This window comes from Rhipicephalus microplus, chromosome 3 (assembly GCF_043290135.1).
Source record: "Rhipicephalus microplus isolate Deutch F79 chromosome 3, USDA_Rmic, whole genome shotgun sequence".
Classification (NCBI taxonomy): domain Eukaryota; kingdom Metazoa; phylum Arthropoda; class Arachnida; order Ixodida; family Ixodidae; genus Rhipicephalus; species Rhipicephalus microplus.
The window spans coordinates 135,202,498-135,225,690 of record NC_134702.1 but is presented as its reverse complement, the minus strand read 5'-3'; the positions used below and the strand labels follow the sequence as shown (position 1 = coordinate 135,225,690).

At 46.2% G+C, this 23,193-nt stretch overlaps 2 non-coding genes across 2 annotated transcripts; one reads left to right on the top strand and one right to left on the bottom strand.

Moving 5' to 3' along the window:
- Positions 1-19,010: 19,010 nt before the first annotated feature.
- TRNAT-CGU (transfer RNA threonine (anticodon CGU)) lies at positions 19,011-19,083 on the bottom strand. Its single transcript has one exon. It is a non-coding gene; the product is annotated as a tRNA-Thr (tRNA).
- Positions 19,084-20,047: 964 nt separating this feature from the next.
- On the top strand, positions 20,048-20,120 carry TRNAT-CGU (transfer RNA threonine (anticodon CGU)). The gene has a single exon. It is a non-coding gene; the product is annotated as a tRNA-Thr (tRNA).
- The last annotated feature ends 3,073 nt before the right edge of the window (positions 20,121-23,193 follow it).

Sequence of the window (23,193 nt, the reverse complement as noted above, 5' to 3'; positions counted from 1 at the left end):
TTTCTCTCTCTATGGGGAAGCTAGCAGCAAGAAAAAAATTTGAGAAGCGGTTTAGAGAAATGGGGGAGGAGCGTTGGGCTAGGAAGGTATTCAGCTACTTGTACATGAATAATGTCGATACAAAATGGAGGAAGCGCACCGGAAAATTCGCTGGTAAATACTTAGAAAACAGCAGGGGGCCAAACCAAAAGGAACTATCGGTTAAGAAGAAGGGAAAGGAAGCTTTGACCGATATGTGGAGAATTGGCATGATTAAGAAGTCCACGCTAGAGATCCATCAAACTTTTAAGCAGGAAATTGCCAAGGAAAGGATCTATGATAATGCTCGGGGTAGTTCTCTACTGTTTGAGGCCAGGGCGGGAGTATTTCGAACCAAGACATATCGAGCCAAATACGAAGGGGTAGACACGGTATGCTCTGCGTGTGGAGAGGAGGAGGAAACGGCCGAACACTTGATAAAGTTCTCTAAAAGTCTTCACTCTATAGTTCAGGATGATGGCGCAGAGTTTTTCAAAGCACTGGGGTTTATAAGGACAGGGAGGGCAAACTAGGCTTTTAGCGGGTAGAAGCAACTAGAAAGAGGTTATTTGATTGGTGGCTAAAGTCAAGGCACGAGTGAAAATTGAACCTTTTATTGCAAAGTACGAGTCCTCAACCTCTCTATTTAAAGGAAATATAAATAAATCTAGTTTTCTGTTCACAAAGTATTACGGCTTGGTGGCGTTAGCCACCGCCCAATCTAAAGGGTACAGCCAAAGTACAATCCATCCAACGAGATGCTGGGGCCGAACGGCCACTCGTATTAAGAAGCTCGCGAATTCGCGTTTCTATGTGAGTTAATTTGCAATCTTGCTTCTCGCATACTTTCACGGGTGCATGGGGGATGAAAAGTAACACGAACATAGCGGCGCGCTGTTTTCACCGGGCTCTGTCACGTCTTGTATCCGGTTCGATATATGGTTCGAGTTTTATAGCATACGCGTTTCTTTTCCTGTTTAAGGATACTGGAATCTCATCATTTGCCTGCCTCATTATATGATACTGATCTGTACCACTCTTCATATCAGAAGAAAAAAAAAGATTGTTTTTCTTTTCATTTCTCATCAGTTACAACAACAAAAAAACTCGACGGTCCCCTTATGGTGTTCCCTGAGACGACTGAAAGGCAAGAACTATCCTCGTTTTCTTTCTATTCAATGCATCAAATGTTTCCTACTTCTCTCCGCAATATTTCTGCGCGTAACATGGTTTTCTTACCACCATAAGTACTGGCTAGCTTTCTGCCCCACAGCTGGTTATGACTTGCCCTCATGATCGGCCCATTTCAACCAAGCGAAGATGCTATATGACGTCGTCAAGTTATGTGACCTTCCCATAGGTCACTAACATTTATGATATTTAACGTCATATGATGACGTTTTCTCGTAATTATGACTTCTTGCATCACTCGGGTTCACGACGCTAGAACACGCCAGATGCCACCGGCGCTCAATTTGCGCTTTAGATGAGACATTTAAAGCTATCGCCTTAGTGCACTGTACGGCTGTAGCTCCATGAAATCGCAGCTTCTGCTGCTGTTCTCGGGAGCGTGCTTGCAGTACTCAGGCGGAATAGTTGGTCTCATAATAAATATTCGTACTACACCTTAATATGTAGCCGTCATTTACAACCCGACTATTTTATCGCTTATTAGTAGTAGTGGCTGAAAACTACCTGTCACGTTTGGCAACATCGCGATTGGTATCACTACGCGGGAGTTCACTGCATCCGCACAGTCAATAAATGAGGCTATCAGAAGTGACGCTGCCTCGCGATTACTTCCGTGTGCAACGCTAACATTACGCCCCGAAAGTGAATGGGAGCCCATGGGCACCACACAGCCATTTGCCCTTTACTCTGCTCGCTACCAACTTAAGAAGCTAGAGGGGAGAGGATAGAAACAGAGCTGAGCAGCCAGATATTAAGGCCACAACAATCCGTCCACGAATACTCAGACACTGACTGACTGAAGTGAATTTTATTTTGTCTTGAGAAGACAGGTCCCGCTAAGGGGGCTCGTCCGTGGGCCGCGTCCACGATGGAACCGAGAGGTGGAACTCGACGGTCCGGTCGCGGGCTCTCTGGACAGCCCGAAGTTGGTCTTCCTCTTTCAGACTTGTGAGGAGAGTTGTTCGCTGTTCCTCCGTGTTTCGAGACCCTGCAGCCACGCGCAGCATAGGGCATTGCCACAGCATAAGTGGCAAATTGCATCTCGGGAGCCGACATCGAAGGCAGCCCGGCTTTATTACACTAATAAAACGTGAATAAGAGATAGGCGAAGAGTAAGCACCTGTTTGCAACAGACGTAATACTCAGACAAGCTCAAATAACTGACCACAGGCCGAATTTTTCGCGCCTGTCACCGTGTCTCAAGTTGAGGGTCGGCATTAGACTTCAGACTTTAAAAGCGCCTGTTCAAAACATTGGCCATGATCGCAGAAATATCGCCACATATAGAGCTGTTCTTGTTTATTTCACGACGATTTCATTAAGCTCTCAAATGATGAAATCACCTGCGGTAGTTCCTCATTTTCTTACACTTGCTTTTTCTCGGTGGCAACACATGTAATGCTTTGCGAAGGAAACAGATGATGATCTATATCTCTGGAAGCAGTGTAGTGGCATTTTGTGCTATTTAGGGCATTGACTGCAGGCTTGCGCATAATTTTATACGCCACTAGAGTAGCAAGCATCGCAGAACTTTAGGCACCAAGACTTTAATATTAGCTCCTGGCAAAGCTTCTCTCAAAAATCGACATTCAGATAGTCAAAATGGCAACTTTCAGTCAAGCGAACGCCATGGTGACAAAACGAGCTTCTGCGGATTACTGGCATGAGCTATCAGGTATTGGCGTAGCAGATGACGCGCGAGCGCCTCGATCAAGTAGTCGCGAAATGACCTAGGTGTCCATAACAAGTGTTTCAGGATTACCATTTCCAAACTCCTATTACACCTTAAAATATATGAATAGAGCCGAAAACTGAGCCGTATAGCAGCTTCGAATGCAGCCGTGGCATTCGTTTGCGCGAGAGACAACGTGGCGGCATCTCTACTCCAGTTGCGGTGCCTGCCGTCGAAACGCCGCACTAGCACCGACGGCTGCTTCCATTCAAATCCGCTCCTTCGCCCGGGCACTGAAAAAATAGAGGAGGCGCTGGGCTCCTTGACTGAAATTCATCTTTTCAAATAAAAAGAAATAATTTTGAGCATTAGTGAAGCTAAGAAACTAACACAGCGGGTATTTTTAGACTTGTCAAAAGCTTTCAAGAGAATAAGTCACACAACTCTACTGCATAAATTATTTGTTAAGGCACACATGGAATACTTTTAGATTTAATTAGAAGTCACATAACAGATAGAAATCATTTTGTATTAATAAATGAACGTCACTAGTCATTTAAACTCATTAGTCACGATTTGCCTCGGTGCAGCATACTGAGTCCACTTTTATTTGTTATGTATACAAGTGGTATTGTGAATATTGATGACTCTAGTAACTACATTATTTAGGTGAATGATACCAGTTTCTTCCTACAGAAACCAAGGGTGATGAGCTTGTACATTTGGCAAAAAAGTGCTAAGAAAATATATATTCTTGGTCAGTAGAAAACTCGCTTTGACAAAACTCCTGTGTACCAAAGGCAGTGATTTTAGAGCAAAAATTTAAAGTCCAGGCTTTGCGATCTTACGACATCTTTTACAGTAAATGACACGGAAGTAGAATGCTCCACGTCAGCTAAAACACTCTGTGATATTTCTCAAGAACTTGGGACCACCATACCAATTACATAATATCTAGGCGTTCAATGCATGAAGCATGTTCCACACATGCCAGAGACTGCTACATATATGACAAAAACTCATAATATATATTGCGCCATTTTCTTCGTGTCTGCGCTATTGTCACATCATTTGGTCACACAGTACAAAATTATCATGAGGTCATCTAGTCACACTGCAGAAGCAAGCATTACGGGTTATTGCTGATGTAGCCTAAAATGAACATACGCGTAATTTGTTTCTGAAGTTCAATATTATTGGCGTTCATGTTCTATTTTTTGTATGTGAGTTGAAGGCTATTCGTGTATGATCATACAATAAATGGCACTTATGTTAACCCCACAGTGCATTGTTTATACTATTTTGTGTACGAAGCAGCCTGAAGCCATGAAAGACATGATGAAATGATAACACTTCATGCCGTAGAGCAGCCATTTTACTGAAAGAATTGGAACGCGGAATCATCACAAAGTGCCGCAGGAAAACCCAGGCGCACCTCAAATTCACAGCATTCTGCATAGACTGGATACATTGCTCACCATCTCTACGGCGGTTTTAGGTTCTGGAAGTCAAGCGCATCTCTAGAAAACAAATTGCTGGAAGATGAAAATAACGGCTTTTTCACCTCTAGTATTTATCACCAGAACTCGGCCTAAAGTAGTGCATATGGCGTGGTGAAAAGATAAAGAGGAATTGGACTTTGATGGCGTGTCATAACTGCCTTAATGGCGGCTGAAGTAGTCAATGAGCGCACTGCTTCAAATGCCGATATTGTATGACGAGTTTGCCTAGCGGGCTATATTTAAAAAGTGCCTTTTTTCACACAGACATTCTGACAAAAGGGTTTGAAATATCTTCAAGACAAGAACTTTCAGAAAGGTAAATATGCGTGCTGATGGTAGCCACGCCAGAATTGTCGACGAATAGTAAAAAGTCAATAAATATGAAGATCTTTTGGTTGCTCGGAAGACTTCCACTGCCTTTAAAATTATTGCTATCTTGCCACTTTAAAAGCGTTAGAGCAAAATAAACGGCGTCAGAATGATGGACAGATAGTTCAACAACACGAATACTACTTCACAATATATATATATATATATATATACCAAAAACAAAAGTGATGCTGGGTCCGGGAAATATTATTCGTATAGGAAAGAAGACGCACGTACAAAGTTATTTTATTTGACGTTTCGGCCGTGGGTCCGGCCTTCATCAGAATACAGTTTATGGCACGAGTGCTGTTTATATACATGTGCATATCAGTAAGATACAAATGTCAAAACCGACATGAAAGGCTATATATGGGCATATATATATATATATGCAAGTCACACAATATAAAGAGTACCTAATCTACGAGTAAAAAGATATTGCTTCCATGCGCGAGCACGTTGTTTACAAATAAAAGATGAAACGCATAAAAGATAAAGCACATAACATGAAGAGTAGTCCGACCGGTAAAAGCAAGAGAAGAAAAAAAACTATAAAATACTAATAAAAATGACAAAGACGTTACAAAGCTGCTACGTAATCAACGGATACAGACAATGTAGTGCGACTTGCTGAGCAAGGTTGAAAAAAGTTGGACAGGGTGATACAAGTTACGCAGATAAGCAACTAAGTTTTCCTACGTTTTCATTAAGACCAGATGCGACGGCGTTGAACTTATAGATGAGGAATGATTCACGGGCTTCTCTATCATAATTTGAGCGGAAACCAGATTCTAGTAATGTGACTTGTAGGTTTTCAAAAGAGTGGCCAGGGAGGTGCACGTGTCTTTAAATGGGCAAGTGGGGCAAGGTGTTAGCATGAGATTTATGGTTGTTAAAACGCAGTCTAAAAGGCCCTTCTGTTTGACCAATGTACTGTATTTCACATAGCGCACATTCTATCATGTATATCACGTTCTTAGAATCGCAGTCAAGATTGCCTTTGATTTTTAAGGAAAAGTTGGAACCAGTACTGGTGACCTGTTGGCATGTGCGCATGTAAGGGCATACTTTGCATCGCGGTTTTTGGCAAGGATTGCACCCGATCGTGTCAGGACTGTTTGCTTTCGATGATGATGACGATGAGAGTATGTCTCGAATAGTTTTAGCTTTGCGATACACTGCTTTAGGTGGTTCGGTGAAAATGTTTCTTAAGCGTTCACTTTGCATTAGAATATTGTGGTGCTTTCTCAGCACATTCGAAACACGCGGAACTGACGCAGAATGGGTAAGGACTAAGTTTGTCTGTGGTGAGGGAGTCGAGTTTTTAGCAGCGCGCAACAGCGTTCTACGATTATGCATGTCGGCACGTTTTATTGCGTCATCAATTAATTGCGGCGGATATTTTTGTTTGACTAGAGCATCCTTTAGTGTTCTGCAATTTTTTTGAAACTCTGATTGCTCTGAGCAGATTCTTTTAAAGCGTAAGGCCTGACTGTAAGGGATGCTAGTTTTGCAATGTTTCACGTGGCTACTGTCAAAGTGCAAATACTGTTGCCGGTCTGTAGGCTTCCTGTATAGAGCAGTAGATAGCTTATCATTTACAATTGAAATGCTTACATCAAGAAAACTAAGAGTTGATGTGGAATAGGTATGAGAAAATGATATTGATGGATGGGCATCATTAAAGTCAGATATGAAGGAAAGCAACTCCTGTTCACTATGCGGCCAAATAAGGAAAATGTCATCAATGTAACGTTTATAATAAAAAGGTTTCAGCGCGCGGGTTTGCAAAAATTCACTTTCAAGCTGGCCCATGAATATATTGGCGTAGTTGGGTCCAATACGCGTACCCATTGACGTGCCGCTAACTTGAACATAGTGTTGCCCTTCAAATTGAAAGTTATTTAGCTCTAAAATGAGCCTGAGCAATACTGCTAATGTGTTGCTGTCGATAAATTTACCCGGTGATGCTGCTTCATAGGACCTGGTGACTGCCGCTATTCCGTCTACATGCGGAATGTTGGTGTATAAAGACGCTACGTCTAGCGTGACCAAAAAGGAACCTTGAGGAACAATCAGATCAATTATACCAGAAACAAAGTCGGTAGTGTCCCTTACGTAAGATGGAAGCGATGCTGGGATATTGCTGATCAGAGAATCGACATAGCTGGACAATTTTTCTGTGACAGTACCTATACCTGAAATAATGGGACGGCCGGGGTTGTCTATCTTGTGTATTTTAGGCAAAAGGTAAAAACGACCAGGAACAGGACTTAGGGGAATAAGAGAATGAATCGCATTGTCAGGCATCTTTTTGTTTTCCCGAAGCTCTAGCAAAGTGCTCTGGACAAGAGATTTAAATTGTTCAGTGGGGTCGTGATCCAGACGCTTGTAAAAACTCGTGTCTGCGAGCTGTCTTTGGGCCTCTGCTTCATAATCAGACTGGTTCATTACGACAACAGCCCCACCTTTGTCTGCAGGCTTGATGACGATGTCATTGCGACAGGACAAGGCATTTAATGCTTTCATTTCACTGGTGGTTAGGTTACGGCGAAACGGCGTTTGCTTTCGATACGACTGTAGTACGTCTCGTTGTACAGCTTTGATATACATATCTAAGCATCTGTCTCGTTGTGAGGGAGGTACCCAACGTTTTCCAGAAGGTAATGCGTTGGTGGAACTATTTGTATTTTGCCGGTCATGAAAAAACTCGCGCAAGCGTAAGTTGCGGGCAAAACTATCCAAGTCTTTCAGTAATTGAAATTCACTGTGTCCGCCTGTGGCAGGACAGAAATTAAGACCACGGCACAGAACACTGCGCTCCTCAGCAGTTAGTACAATGTCCGAAATATTTACATCTTTTCATCTTTTATTTGTAAACAACGTGCTCGCGCATGGAAGCAATATCTTTTTACTCGTAGATTAGGTACTCTTTATATTGTGTGACTTGCATATATATATATATATGCCCATATATAGCCTTTCATGTCGGTTTTGACATTTGTATCTTACTGATATGCACATGTATATAAACAGCACTCGTGTCATAAACTGTATTCTGATGAAGGCCGGACCCACGGCCGAAACGTCAAATAAAATAACTTCGTACGTGCGTCTTCTTTCCTATACGAATATATATATATGTATATATATATATATATATATATATTGTAGTGAAGAAGAGGAGCTTCAGCGGCATTTCTCGGTGCATCAGGGGCATCGCCATCAGCATAAGCTCGTGCTTACTGCGCTTGGCCGGACGCTGCTGACTGCTTCACTTTCTGCGTTCTGCGCTGCAAATAAACCCCGTTACAAGTGGTGGATTCTGCTGGGTTTCGATCACCCTGGAGCTTCGGAATCGCACTTTACCATCCATTATGCCTACCGACGCAAGCGCCGCTCCAACTCCTCCACCGGCACCGCCTACTGTTCTCTGCGCCGGTTCTCTGCGTCTGCGAGATCCCCCTGTCTTCTCAGGCACAGAAGACAAGGACGTTGACGACTGGATTTCAATGTACGAGCGAGTAAGTACTCACAACAAATGGGATGACACCGCCAAGTTGGCCTACGTCTCTTTCTACCTGTCGGACGTGGCCAAGCTGTGGTTTATAAACCACGAAGCGGAACTCCCTACATGGTCGGCCTTCAAAACGAGCCTCACACAGTTTTCGGGCGGCCTGAGGTACGCAAACGCCGTGCGGAACAACGCTTACATACTCGGTCCCAGCAGCTTGGTGAGAATTTCACAAGCTATATTGAGGACGTTCTGGACCTTTGCAAGCGAGTGAACGAGTCAATGTCCGAAGAGCTTAAGATCAAGCATATCATGAAGGGCATTGAGGACGACGCTTTCCAAATGTTGCTTTCAAAGAGTCCTCGCACTGTCCTAGAACTGACCGAGTTATGCCAGAGTTTTGACGAGTTGCGCAGGCAACGTCTTTCCACCCGACGTCCCTCGGTGCTCGACGACTCTTCGTCCAGCCTTTCCACCCTTGGCATAGGAGAAGACCATGGCCCTCTTCTCTCCAAGATCCAAGAGTTCATCCGCGCTGAGGTCGCTCGTCAGCTCTCTTTGATGTCCTGTGTACCCGATCAACCACGCAGATCGCCGTCTACACTCCGCGACTTCATTCAAGACCAGGTCGCACAAGTTCTTCCTCCCGCCCGTGAACCTCCCCCAGTCGCCGCACCTCTCACGTACGCCGAAGCCGTTGCTCGACCTCGACAGCCTGCGTTCCAGTCAGCGCCTATGTATTCGCCGCCGCCCTTTTCGCCGCCGACCTATTCACCGCCGACCTATTCACCGCTGACCTATTCACCGCCGCCTATGCCGATACCACCTCGGCCGCAGTTTTCTGCCCCCCAGCCGCAAGTCGGAGTCTACTCCGACCAATGGCGGACCTACGACAACCGTCCCATATGTTTTTCTTGTGGTGGTGTTGGCCACGTGGCACGTTATTGTCGTCGTCGCCAGGCTGCCCAGAACATTCGACGAATGCCCTCTTTCGACCCTCAGTTTTCGTCTACGCCTTCAAGCCCTCCTTCCTCTTCCTTTTCTTCTGATCGTCCACACGGCCCGACCCGCCGCTCCCCATCTCCACGTCGACGTTCGCTTTCCCCTATGCGTCGCCGTTCCGGACCCACCGACCAGGAAAACTAACGGCCGCAGTTCCCGAGGCACGAACTGCGTCCCCGTCGCCATGCACAAGTCCTCGCCCCTGTCCAGCTAACGTCATTGAAGTGTCAGTCGATGGTATCGTCGTCATGGCGCTTGTTGACACCGGGGCCGCTCTATCCGTCCTGTCCATGAACCTGTGCCGCGAACTCCGCAAAGTTCTGACGCCATTATCCGGCCTGTCTCTTAGAACGGCTAACGCAGAAAGTGTAACACCTCTCGCAGCCTGCACCACACGAGTCGTCATCGAAGGGATTGTGTATATTGTCGAATTCGTAGTGCTGCCCTCGTGTTCCCATGACATGATACTCGGCTGGGACTTCCTTGCGAATAATAATGCCGTCATTGACTGCTGTCGCGCTGAACTTGAGCTATCTGCACTTCCTGATGTTGACGCTGTCGAAGCCTCCCTGCCGTGTTATAAACTGTTTGTTTCCGACGACACCACCGTACCACCGCGCTCTTCTCTGCTGGTGACTGTGTCGTGTGACGCTATTTCCGACGGTGATGTTGTATTTACGCCCTCTGCCCTCTTCATTCAACGGAAATGTTCTCCACTGCCCATTGCTCTCCTTACTCTCTACCATGGCGTCACGAAGACGCTCGTGTACAATACGCTAGAAGGGCCTTTACCTTTATTCTATGGTGAATGTCTCGGTCACGTGCATCTGATCGACGCCCGTCACATTTTTGACGCTCCATCTAGTTTACTTTCTACGGACCTCAGCGCACTCATTTCTGACTCTGTTGTTGACCAGTCACTCCTTGATGCTTTCCACCGCTCCATCGATGTCGCAACGTCTTCGTCAGAACGAAGCCAGTTAGTGAAATTGCTGCAAAAGTTTCGTACTTCTTTTGACAGCCACGCTTCTGGCCTCAGTCGCACATCGAACATATCTCACAAGATTGACACAGGAAGCCATACGCCTCTACGGCAGCGCCCCTACCGAGTCTCAGCGTCGGAGCGCCGTGTTATTGACGACCAGGTTGCTGGCATGCTCCAGCGGGGTATTGTACAGCCTTCTAACAGTCCCTGGGCGTCACCGGTCGTTCTTGTTAAGAAGAAGGACGGCTCCATTCGGTTCTGTGTGGATTATCGACGTTTAAACAAGATCACCCGCAAGGACGTTTACCCGTTACCTCGAATAGACGACGCCCTTGACTGTTTGCAGGGAGCAGAATATTTCTCTTCGCTGGATTTACGGTCTGGATACTGGCAAGTTCCTATGGAAGCATCTGACCGACCGAAAACAGCATTTGTCACACCTGATGGGTTATACGAGTTTACCGTTATGCCTTTCGGCCTTTGTAATGCTCCAGCCACTTTTGAAAGAATGATGGACGCTATTTTACGAGGCCTCAAGTGGAACACATGTTTATGCTACCTCGATGACGTAGTTGTCTTTTCCACCGATTTCGACACCATTTAAATCGTCTCGAGCACGTCCTCACACGTCTCACCGACGCCGGCCTTCAACTCAACCTCAAGAAGTGTCGTTTTGGTGCTCGGCAGCTCACCATTCTTGGCCACGTCGTATCGCGGGACGGCATACTTCCCGACCCCGCCAAGCTTCGAGCAGTCGCCGATTTTCCGAAGCCAAAAAACTTGAAGGAACTTAGAAGTTTTGTCGGCTTGTCGTCATACTTCCGACGCTTTATTAGAAATTTTGCTTCCATATGTGCGCCCCTCACGGACCTTCTTAGCGGCGACAAGGACCTTTCCACCTGGTCACCAGCATGCGACGATGCATTCACCAAATTACGCCACCTGCTGACTTCACCACCCATCCTCCGCCACTACGATCCTGCCGCTCCCACGGAGGTTCATACTGATGCCAGCGGTGTTGGACTTGGCGCTGTGCTCGCGCAACGAAAAGCAGGGTTTGATGAATATGTCGTCGCCTACGCAAGCCGTACTTTGACGAAAGCCGAGGCTAACTACTCCGTGACCAAGAAAGAGTGTTTAGCTATGTTTTGGGCTCTTGGAAAATTTCGCCCCTACCTGTATGGTCACGCATTCGACGTCGTCACTGACCACCACGCCCTTTGTTGGCTATCCACACTTAAAGACCCTTCGGGGCGACTTGCTCGCTGGGCGCTCAAACTTCAGGAATACGACATCCGCGTTATTTACAGATCTGGTCGTAAGCACACGGACGCCGACGCCCTTTCTCGCTCACCCATATCGGATGAAGGTGTTTGCCTCTCTTCTCTCGAGCCTGCACTTGCGTCATCCGCCTTGCGCAACATGACGGTGGAACAACGAAAGGATCCCTGGATCAGTGGCCTCATAAGCATTCTTTCTGATCCTCTCACTCCTTCGCCGTCTCGCGCTCTCCGCCGCCAGGCTAGCAACTTTTGCCTAAGGGATGATCTTCTTTATCGACGCAACTACCTTTCTGACGGTCGCAAGTGTCTCCTTGTGATAACCCGCCATCTTCGAGCTGCCATCTGCGAAGCTTTTCACGCGGACCCACAGTGCGCCCACGCAGGCCTCTTCAAGACATACGCTAGGCTTCGACTCAGATATTATTGGCGTGGCATGTATAACTACGTGCGAAAGTTCATTCGCTCGTGTGCTCAGTGCCAACGACAAAAGTTACCTCCCGGGCAAGTCTACCCGTCACAACCTCTTCCTTGTCCTAGTCGACCTTTTGATCGCGTCGGCATTGACATTTACGGACCACTACCATCAACTCTAGCTGGTAATCGCTGGATTATTGTTGCGATAGACCATCTGACACGCTATGCCGAAACAGCCGCGCTGCCGACTGCCACAGCCCGTGACGTTGGAACGTTTCTGTTACAACGTTTCATTCTGCGTCATGGGGCCCCTCGCGAGCTCTTAAGTGACAGAGGCCGTGCCTTCCTTTCGACGCCTTGAAGGCATTACTCAACGAATGCCGAATCGTGCACCGCACAAGTACAGCGTACCACCCTCAAACAAATGGCATGACGGAGCGCTTCAACCGTACTCTTGGAAGTATGCTGTCGATGTACGTCGCCTCTGATCATTCAAATTGGGACCAAGTTCTCCCGTTCGTCACCTACGCGTATAATACTGCCGTACAAGCTACTACTGGGTTTTCGCCATACTTTCTTTTGTACGGACGAGAACCTTCAAATACAGTAGACACTATTCTTCCATATAAACCTTATGAGTCCGAAAGTACAACTCTGTCCGAAGCTGCCCGACATGCTGAAGAATGCCGCCAGCTTGCCCGCTCTTTTTCTACCGAGGACCAGTGGCAGCAGCAATCCCGCCAGACTAGGGACCGTTCGGCTCCAAACTTTCCACCTGGTTCATTAGTATGGCTTCGGGCACCTGCTACCGCGCCTGGCCGCTCCGCAAAACTTCTTCCCAAATACATCGGGCCATACCGCGTTGTAGAGCAAACGTCACTCGTCAACTATATCGTGGAGCCCATCATCCCATCCACAGACCTACGCTACCGCGGCCGCGACACTGTCCACGTCTCTCGTCTCAAGCCATATTACGACCCATTAGTCGTTTCTTCTCCCTAATCCGCCAGGATGGCGTCTTTTTGTGCGGAGGGCGATTGTAGTGAAGAAGAGGAGCTTCAGCGGAATTTCTCGGTGCATCAGGGGCATCGCCATCAGCATAAGCTCGTGCTTGCTGCGCTTGGCCGGACGCTGCTGACTGCTTCGCTTTCTGCGTTCTGCGCTGCAAATAAACCCCGTTACAATATATATATATATATATATATATATATATATATATATATATATATATATATATATATATATATATATATATATATATATATATATATATATTCTAGGGGGCGACGCATCTGTGTGCCTGACGAGATGACGAATGATTGTCGCCTCCACTCGATCGCTCGTCAACCAGTCACGCCATTACTGCTGGTTTCAAATTCATCTAATCCATAGCCTGCTCGATACGGTGTTTCTTGTTTTCCGTAACATATCTGGTGGAGGCGGAACGTTCTCCGCTCTCACCACGAAGCTTTGCAGTGGACGCACTGTTCAGTCTCCAGCCATGGCTACCAATGACAACAACCCGTCAGAGTCTCCATCAGGAGCTCCAGCCACTACATACCTGACGATGCCCTATCCTCGTGATCCCGGTACATTCTCTGCACATCTTCATCATCATCAGCCTGACTACGTACACTGCAGGGCAAAGGTCTCCCCCATGTTCCGCCAGTTAACCTGGTCCTGTGCTTGCTGCTGCCAATTTACAACCGCAAACTTCTTAATATCATCTGCCCACCTAACCTTCTGTCTCCCCCCAACCCGCTTGCTTTCTCTGGGAATCCAGTTAATTACCCTCAATGACCAGCCGTTATCCTGTCTACGCACTACATGCCTGGCTCATGTTCATTTCCTCTTCTTGATTTCAGCTATGATATCCTTAACCCCAATTTGTTCCCTAATCCACTCTGCTCTCTTCTTGTCTCTTAAGGTTACACCTACCATTTTTCTTTCCATCGCTCGCTGCGTCGTCCTCAATTTAAGCTGAACCCTCTTTGTAAGTCTCCAGTTTTCTGTTCCATATCTAAGTACCGGCAAGATACAGCTGTTATATACCTTCCTCTTCAGAGATAGTGGCAATCTACCTGTCATAATTTGAGAGTGCTTGCCAAATGTGCTCCACCCCATCATTATTCTTTTAGTTACTTCAATCTCGTGGTTCGGCTCCGTGGTTATTACCTGCCCTAAGTAGACATAGTCTTTTACAACTTGAAGTGCACTATCACCTATTCTCTGCCCAACATGTGCTTGACGTTGACTGCTGGCTCCGTATGTACGAGCGTGTTAGCCAGACTGTGTTCGCCCAGTCGTGTGTACCCTTCTTCCGACGTCCCTAACAGCCACTCCACCACTCGTTCACCGCCGTTTCCCATTACCCCAACCACGCCACTATCCATCACCGGTCAACTATGAATCCTCTCGGACGGAAAACGAGATCATGCAGCACTGGGAGGTAGTATCAATTGTGACTGATCCAAATCCTTCCTCGACGCTCCCCAGTAATACGAACTTGATTGAGGTGTATGTGGACGGTATTTTCTTGACGGCTTTAGTGGGCTGTGGAGCTCAGGTGTCTATAATGAGTGTTCGTCTCTGTCGCCGCCTCACAAAATAGTCACGCCTGCCGCAACACAAGCTGTCCGTGTCGCTGATGGTAAAACTGTCCCTTCACTGGAATGTGTACCGCACGTGTTAGCATTGTCGGCTGTCATGTCCCCGTTTTATTCACGGTGCTTGAAAATTGCCCTCCCGACCTAAACTTCGTCATGGACATCCTATCGACGCATTCTGCCCTGATCGATTGTGCCACCGGTACTCTCTGCCTAGAACTTCCGCTTCCGGATTTTCACCCTGATCTCCCAAACAGTCTCTGCACCCCTGACTTCTTCCGGAGACCACCTAAAGCTCTCCCATTCCTTGAATCGACAATGCCCTCTCCTGTGCTCGACGGTGATTATATAGTGACGCCGATTCCTGATGTTCTTTTGCCGCGTGACATTACTATGCCACACTCCGTCGTAACCATGACCTCTCACCGAACATGTTTACTTGTTATCAATTTCGGTTTAATAAAGCAAGCACTAACCTCAAGGAAATTTGGTCGCAATGCTAAGACCCTTAATCGATGACCACGTCACCAGTTTTGTGGTAGACGTCTGTCCAGATCACTCGTGTCACCCGCAGGATGCCACATGCCTTGATGTGACCTTACGCTCCATGATCTCCCCGAACCTCAAACCTGAGAAGTCAGCCGCGCTATGCCACCTTCTGACTTTATACCGTGACACATTTGACATCGACAGCCGTTCACTCGGCCAGACATCACTCGTCAAGAACCACATTAACACTGGTGATTCTCCTCCCATCCATCGGCGACCATACCGGGTGTCTGCCGCCTTGCGTAAGGTAATTCAACAAGAAGTCACTAATATGCTATCCAAATAGATTATTGAACCCTATTCGATCTCTTGGGCGTCCCCCGTTGTGCTTGTTAAAAATAAAGATGGCACGTGGCACTTCTGCGTTGATTACCGCCATCTGAATAAAATCGTGAAAAAAGACAGCTACCTTTTGCCCCGCATCGATGATGCTCTCTATTGTATCCACAGCACCCGATACTTTTCTTCAATAGAGCTACGTTCCGGCTATTGGCAGGTTACTGTCGACGAAAAAAGGCCAATAGAAGACTGCCTTTGTAACTCTAGACGGCCTATATCAGTTCAAGGTCATGCCGTTTGGGCTTGCAACGCCCCAGCCAAGTTCGAGCACACGATGGACTCTCTGCTACAAGGGTACAAATGATCAACATGTCTTCGTTACCTTGACGATGTCGTTGTATGTTACCCTAAATTCGAGACCCACATTCAGCGTCTGGTAGCTATTCTCGACATCTTCTGCACTGCAGGCCTCCAATTAAATTTGTCGAAGTGCCACTTCAAACGCCGGCAAAATACAGTGTTCAGCCACCTTGTCGGCGCATCTGGTGTGCAGCCGGACGCGTTGAAAATTCGTGCAGTCACCAGTTTTCTTGTACCCCAGTCAGTCTAAGACGTCCGCAGGTTTGTAGGACTTTGTTCCTACTTTAAAAGGTTTGTGAAAGATTTCGCAACCATCGCTCGACCCCTCAAAGAGCTTCTCGAAGAAAGACGTCTCATTTACGTGTGGTGCCGACGAAGCTGCTTCTTTTTCTCACCTAATCACGCTACTGACGACTTCACCTATATTGCCTCCCTTTGATCCATCTGCTCTGACAGAAGTCCGAACCGATGCCAGTGGTCACAGGATCGGAGCCGTCCTAGCCCAATCCTAGCCCCAAGCCAACGGTGACATGACCCCATTATCGCCTAAGCTAGCCGCCTCGTCACTGCTGCTGAGCGCAACTATTGCATTACAGAGCGCGAATGTCTTGCTCTTGTTTGTTCAGTCTCAAAGTTCCGCCAATATTGGTATGACACACATTTTTTGTAATGACTGACCATCATGCGCTATGTTTGCTTACGTCACTAAAGGATCCTACTGGCCGGATCGGGCGCTGGGCTCTGCTACTGAAAGAGTATACCTACACGGTGACGTACAAGTCCGGACGCCTACATCAGGACGCAGACTGCATGTCCCGCTACCCGATCGCTGAGTCGACCACTATGCATGACAACCGACAAAAACCTTGCGTCTTTTCCCTTTCGCAAATGACATGAATCGGTGACGACCAGCGTCGTGATGCATCCTTGCGTGCTATCATGAAGCGCCTCAAATCACCATCTTCCGATCAGTCCCATCACTCATTCGTGTTCCACGATGGTCTATTATACCACCAAAATATTAAGCTGGATGGACCGGCCCTGTTTCTTGTCCTTCCGAAACACCTTCGCTCGGTAGTTCTACACGAACTTCTTGACCTTCCGACAGCCGGTCACCTTGGTGTGTCACGCACTTACGACCGAATACGCCGACGCTTCTTTTGGCCAGGGCTTACCCGCTCAGTCAGAAGATACGTTGCGGCTTCTGAGAAATGTCAGCGCCGCAAAACAATATCGAAGCCTCCCGCCGGACGCCTTTAACCACTTCACATTCCGTCAGAACTACCCTTACACGTTGGCCTTGGTGTACTTGGCCTTTTCCCCACGTCCTCCTCGGGCAACAGGTGGATAACCACGGCCACCGACTACGCCATGTGTTATGCCATCGCACGAGCTCTTCCAACAAGCTGCGCCACAGATGTAACCGACTTTCTCTTCAAGGACGTGCTTTCGAAACACGGAGGCCCACGGCAGCTGCTTACAGACCGTGGCAGCATCTTTTTTGCCGACATGTTGCAGTCCTGTGAAACGAGTCACAAGCTGACTACATCGAACCCTGCACAGACCAAGGGACTCATGGAGCATCTAAATCGAACTCTTACAGACACGCTCGCTAAGTATGTTTCTACCAACCGACTGGGATCTTGCGTTGCCGTACGTAACATTTGCGTACAATTCTTCGCGCCATGACACTGCTGGTTGCTTTCCATTTTTTCTGCTGTTTGGCCGAGAACCAACATTGCCCCTAAACACCGTCATCCCGTTCTCTGCCGCACCAACCAGTGAATATGCCATGGACGCTATCACTCGGGCCACGCACGCATGCGAAATCACCCGTACACGCCTTTTGACTTCTCAAAGGAAGCGACAGCGTTAGTATGATCAACGACACCACGACGTACACTTTTCGACCCGTTCTTTGGTCCTGCTGTGGTCTCCGACGCGTCAAGTTGGATAGTCGAAGAAACTGTTTACTCACTAAACAGGTCCACCGAGTACTTCGTGTGGTTACTCCAGAGACCTAAGATATAGGTCCCGTCACCCGTCGCCTTCCTGTGCCCCACAGGCTACCGATATTGTACATGTTGCGTGCTTGAAGCCCTACCACTCTCCCAGTGACGTTGACATGTCAACACGCTGAGATGGCGCTTTTGCCGCCGGAGATTATGCTACATGCATGCATATTGATATTCTAGGGGGTGACGCGCGTGTGCGCCTGACGAGAAGGGCGAAGGATTGTCTGCACTCGATCACTGGTCAACTGGTCATGCCCTTAAGCCCAAACTCCATAAGCGCGAAAATGCACGCGACAGCGACGAGCGACGCTATGAGCGACAAAACAGGGCGTTCGCGCGACGTGTCGCGTGCTCGTTTTCGCGCGATCGCTCGGTTCTCCAGATTTGGAAACCGTCGCTTATCGCCCGGAAGTGCTGGGCTCAAGCAGCCAATAGCGAAAAACCGGAAAATACGAAGACTACATAGGTGCACGTGACCCTGCCCGAGTCACGTATGCGCAACAAGAAATAACGCAATGTTTATTACGCATGCGCATATAAAAAATGCTGCAAGGCAATAATAAACACTTTCCGTTCCATTACACAACAATATATCTTATTTTTAAATTGGAAACCGCTCGCTACGCGGTTTTCTTGGTGCGAGTTGACGGCCTCATGCCAGCAACAATAGAATTCGCTCGCCGAAGCCGTCGCGTGAATGAGGTTTGCCTGCGCTAGCGACTGATCGCGCGACGCCAATCTACGTCGCATCGCTCGTCGCTGTCGCGTGCATTTTCGCGCTTATGGAGTTTGGGCTTTACTGCTAGTTTCAAAATCCATCTCCTCCACAGCCTTGTCGATAAGGCGTCTCTTCTTTTCCGCAAATATATATATATATATATATATATATATATATATATATATATATATATATATCCTGCTCACAGTTGGTAATTTTTTCATCCACTTTTCTTTCTTCTTATCTACATTCCATTGGTTCTAATAACTTCCCCTGTACATTCCTTGGCATTACTGTCTGTTATATCTCATTAATATTGTGTTAAAACACGGAAAAACGAGCCCTTAGGCATACAATTCTTTCCCTTATTTTATATATATATATGTATATATATATATATATACATATATATATATATATATATATATATATATAACAGACAGTAATGCCAAGGAATGTACAGGGGAAGTTATTAGAACCAATGGAATGTAAATAAGAAGAAAGAAGAAAGAAAAGTGGATGAAAAAATTACCAACTGTGAGCAGGAATCGAACCTACGACCTTCGAATTACGCGTTCGATGCTCTAACCACTGAGCTATCACAGCGGCCCTCCCTCCATCCACTTTTTTGGGTTTATCTGTGAATTTAGAAGTAGGAGCGACAGTCAGCGCCATCTATAAGCCAAACAACGAGTGTGAAAACACTCTTGTGCGCATGTTTGGCGTCACGTAGCACGTGAACTTATTATGAGCGGGCAGCTGATTAATTGTCCCTCTTATACAACCTAAACACACCAAGTCTGCCAGTACGAGACCCTCGTTCAATGAAATAAGGGAAAGAAGTGTATACCTAAGGGCTCGTTTTTCCGTGTTTTTAACACAATATTAATGAGATATAACAGACAGTAATGCCAAGGAATGTACAGGGGAAGTTATTAGAACCAATGGAATGTAAATAAGAAGAAAGAAGAAAGAAAAGTGGATGAAAAAATTACCAACTGTGAGCAGGAATCGAAGCTACGACCTTCGAATTACGCGTTCGATGCTCTAACCACTGAGCTATCACAGCGGCCCTCCCTCCATCCCCTTTTTTGGGTTTATCTGTGAATTTAGAAGTAGGAGCGACAGTCAGCGCCATCTATAAGCCAAACAACGAGTGTGAAAACACTCTTATGCGCATGTTTGGCGTCACGTAGCACGTGAACTTATTATGAGCGGGCAGCTGATTAATTGTCCCTCTTATACAACCTAAACACACCTTGGCATTACTGCCTGTTATATCTCATTAATATTGTGTTAAAAACACGGAAAAACGAGCCCTTAGGTATACACTTCTTTCCCTTATTTCATTGAACGAGGGTCTCGTACTGGCAGACTTGGTGTGTTTAGGTTGTATAAGAGGGACAATTAATCAGCTGCCCGCTCATAATAAGTTCACGTGCTACGTGACGCCAAACATGCGCATAAGAGTGTTTTCACACTCGTTGTTTGGCTTATAGATGGCGCTGACTGTCGCTCCTACTTCTAAATTCACAGATAAAAACCCAAAAAAGTGGATGGAGGGAGGGCCGCTGTGATAGCTCAGTGGTTAGAGCATCGAACGCGTAATTCGAAGGTCGTAGGTTCGATTCCTGCTCACAGTTGGTAATTTTTTCATCCACTTTTCTTTCTTCTTTCTTCTTATTTACATTCCATTGGTTCTAATAACTTCCCCTGTACATTCCTTGGCATTACTGTCTGTTATATCTCATTAATATTGTGTTAAAAACACGGAAAAACGAGCCCTTAGGTATACACTTCTTCCCTTATATATATATATATATATATATATATATATATATATATATATATATATATATAGGAAGGCATGGTGGTTGAGTGGTCTTAGCGTTGCATATAGTCAAGTAGACCCTCCGTGAGTGGTCACAACGTGGTTTATTTCGACGTTTCGGCCTAGAATCTAGCCTTCATCAGGATCCTGATGAAGGCCAGGCTCTAGGCCGAAACGTCACACGTTGTGACCGCTCACGAAAGATCTACTTGACTATATATATATATATATATATATATATATATATATATATATATATATATATATATATATATATATATAAGGGAAAGAAGTGTATACCTAAGGGCTCGTTTTTCCGTGTTTTAACACAATATTATTGAGATCTAACAGACAGTAATGCCAAGGAATGTACAGGGGAAGTTATTAGAACCAACTGAATGTAAATAAGAACAAAGAAAAGTGGATGAAAAAATAACAATCCGTGAGAAGGAATAACCTGCTCAGGGCTGGTTATTTTTTCATCCACTTTGCTTTCTTCTAATTTACATTCAATTGGTTCTAATAAGTTCCCCTGTACCTGTACATTCCTTGGCATTACTGTCTGTTAGATCTCATATATATATATATATATATATATATATATATATATATATATATATATATATATATAGTGGTTGAATGACAACATAGCATTATGATTTTAAATGTATATAAAGAATACTCTTAAAAACTCAAAGGCGTTTTCTTGAGAGCCCCGACCGTATAGTCAGAAGAGTCACTGCTACAAAAGGAACCCCATTGTTCAATAAGGCTTCTTGTCATAGCCTTTATCTGTATATGAGTCCCCAATGATTACGATGTTGACAGCTGTCAAATTGTCGACTTTATTTCATCGAAATGTTCTAAGTGGTTCTAAGGCTAACAATGATGCCAGTTTGAAGAACACTTTCAGCTACGACACAGGAACACATGTTCCTTTCCCATATAGCGCAACTCCTGAAGGAGACGTAGGCGTTCTACATATGCAGGGACCGGTGCAACCATATGTGGATCCGTCGTCATTGCGCCTGCACTAAAAAACAGAAACAAAGAAATCAGTATCGTGCCTTGATTTTTTGGCGCATCTTCTGGATGCGCAAAATCTGTGTCACAAAGCTAAAACAAACTGCATAATGGTGCGAAAATTGGGAATCGACGTTATGCGAAGTATGGGGTAGAAGGGTGAGCGCGTCGCAATTTTTAAATGCGAAGCATTTCTTAGTGAACTTCGGCGACTTTGAGCGTATCTATCTATCTATCTATCTATCTATCTATCTATCTATCTATCTATCTATCTATCTATCTATCTATCTATCTATCTATCTATCTATCTATCTATCTATCTATCTATCTATCTATCTGTCGATCTATCTATCTTTTCTATCTATCTGTCTGTCTATATATCTATCTATCTATCTACCTATCTATCTATCTATCTAATCTTATCTATTCAGCCGCCTATGGCTTTTAGCCCTCCTGGCCGTTTCTATGATAGTATCGATACCAAACTTGCAATGGCATAACATAACTGTATTAAGAACATACTTGACTATTCATGACATGAAAATTATGACATGTGTGTCATAATTGTCATGATTTCTATTTCTTACAGGCGTTACAGGCGTGTCATGTAACAACATGACTACATGCTACGCTCATGATGCCCTCACGGCCGTTTCGCTAGCGTCACATATGCCTCAATTCGGTATTACGTGACGTCAATGGATGACAAAGGTATGTGACTGGTGCAAACATGACAATCATGAGATGCGTGTCATGGGAGAATATGACTACATGCCACAATCAAGGCGTCAATACACTTCGACGTGACGCGGTGCGCCTGCTCCCCGGCGTTCAATTCGTCACGCAACGCCTGTGTTGTGACGCCAGGCGCCGGTTTCGTCATATACTCGCAGGCGGGGCCGTGCTACGCTGCTTTGACGCATGCGCGTTTCAGTACGTCCAACATCCATCTGTCACAAAAAAAAAGGAAACGCAGTGTTGTCTGGGTAACGCGTCGGCACGAATTTCGTGCAGGTTGCCATCGGGCCGCGCCGACAGACGCTGGTCGCGCCGGTCATGCTGGTCGCGCTTTGCGTCAACCTATAGAGTGCTCGCGTTTCGCTAACGTTGGGTCGCTGAACCGAGGCGTGCGCACGCGACAACGCTACATTCGAGTATATTGGGCCCTTCATAATGTGCTCGCGGCCGTTTTGCTAGCTCGACTTATACCAAGCTTGGTGTTACAAGACGTCAATGGATGACAAAATATATGACTGGTGCAGACATGACAATCATGACACACGTGTCGTGTAAGAACATCACATGAAGTGTCATACCAACTTTTCTTATACGTGCTTCGCATATCATCGACTTCCGCTGTACGTGGGATCTGCTATTTTTTTTATTGTGCGGCATGTCTTAAGCTGACACTAAAGTAAGTGCAATTGTCGCACGTACAGACATATCTAGAAAAGTTGCAGATGTTTATATAACCAGCTGCCCACACTTGCGGAAGAACGCCAACAGGGACATGCGTATTAGCAACATCAAAAGCTGATATTGTTGCGCCTGGGAGTTTACACTGAACGTCGTTGCCTCTGCAAAGGCAATCTGTGTCAAGGCCAGCAAGTGAGCCCGCCTGGCGCCATCAACTCAACGATGTCATCAAGCGGCGGCGTTGGTTTGTCTTACGCAACGCACGGCAAGCTCCTTTAGCTCACAAGCCCGATGAAGCAAGCGGCACCATCCAGTCTGGCAAGCCTTACGCAATGCATGTCAACATCACTTGTCCTTGGGGGCAACCCAGCGCCATGGCTCCGGATTTGAGGATCATGACGCAACCCAGCGGCGGGTCCCCATTGGAAGATTTCGGAAGATTGCGT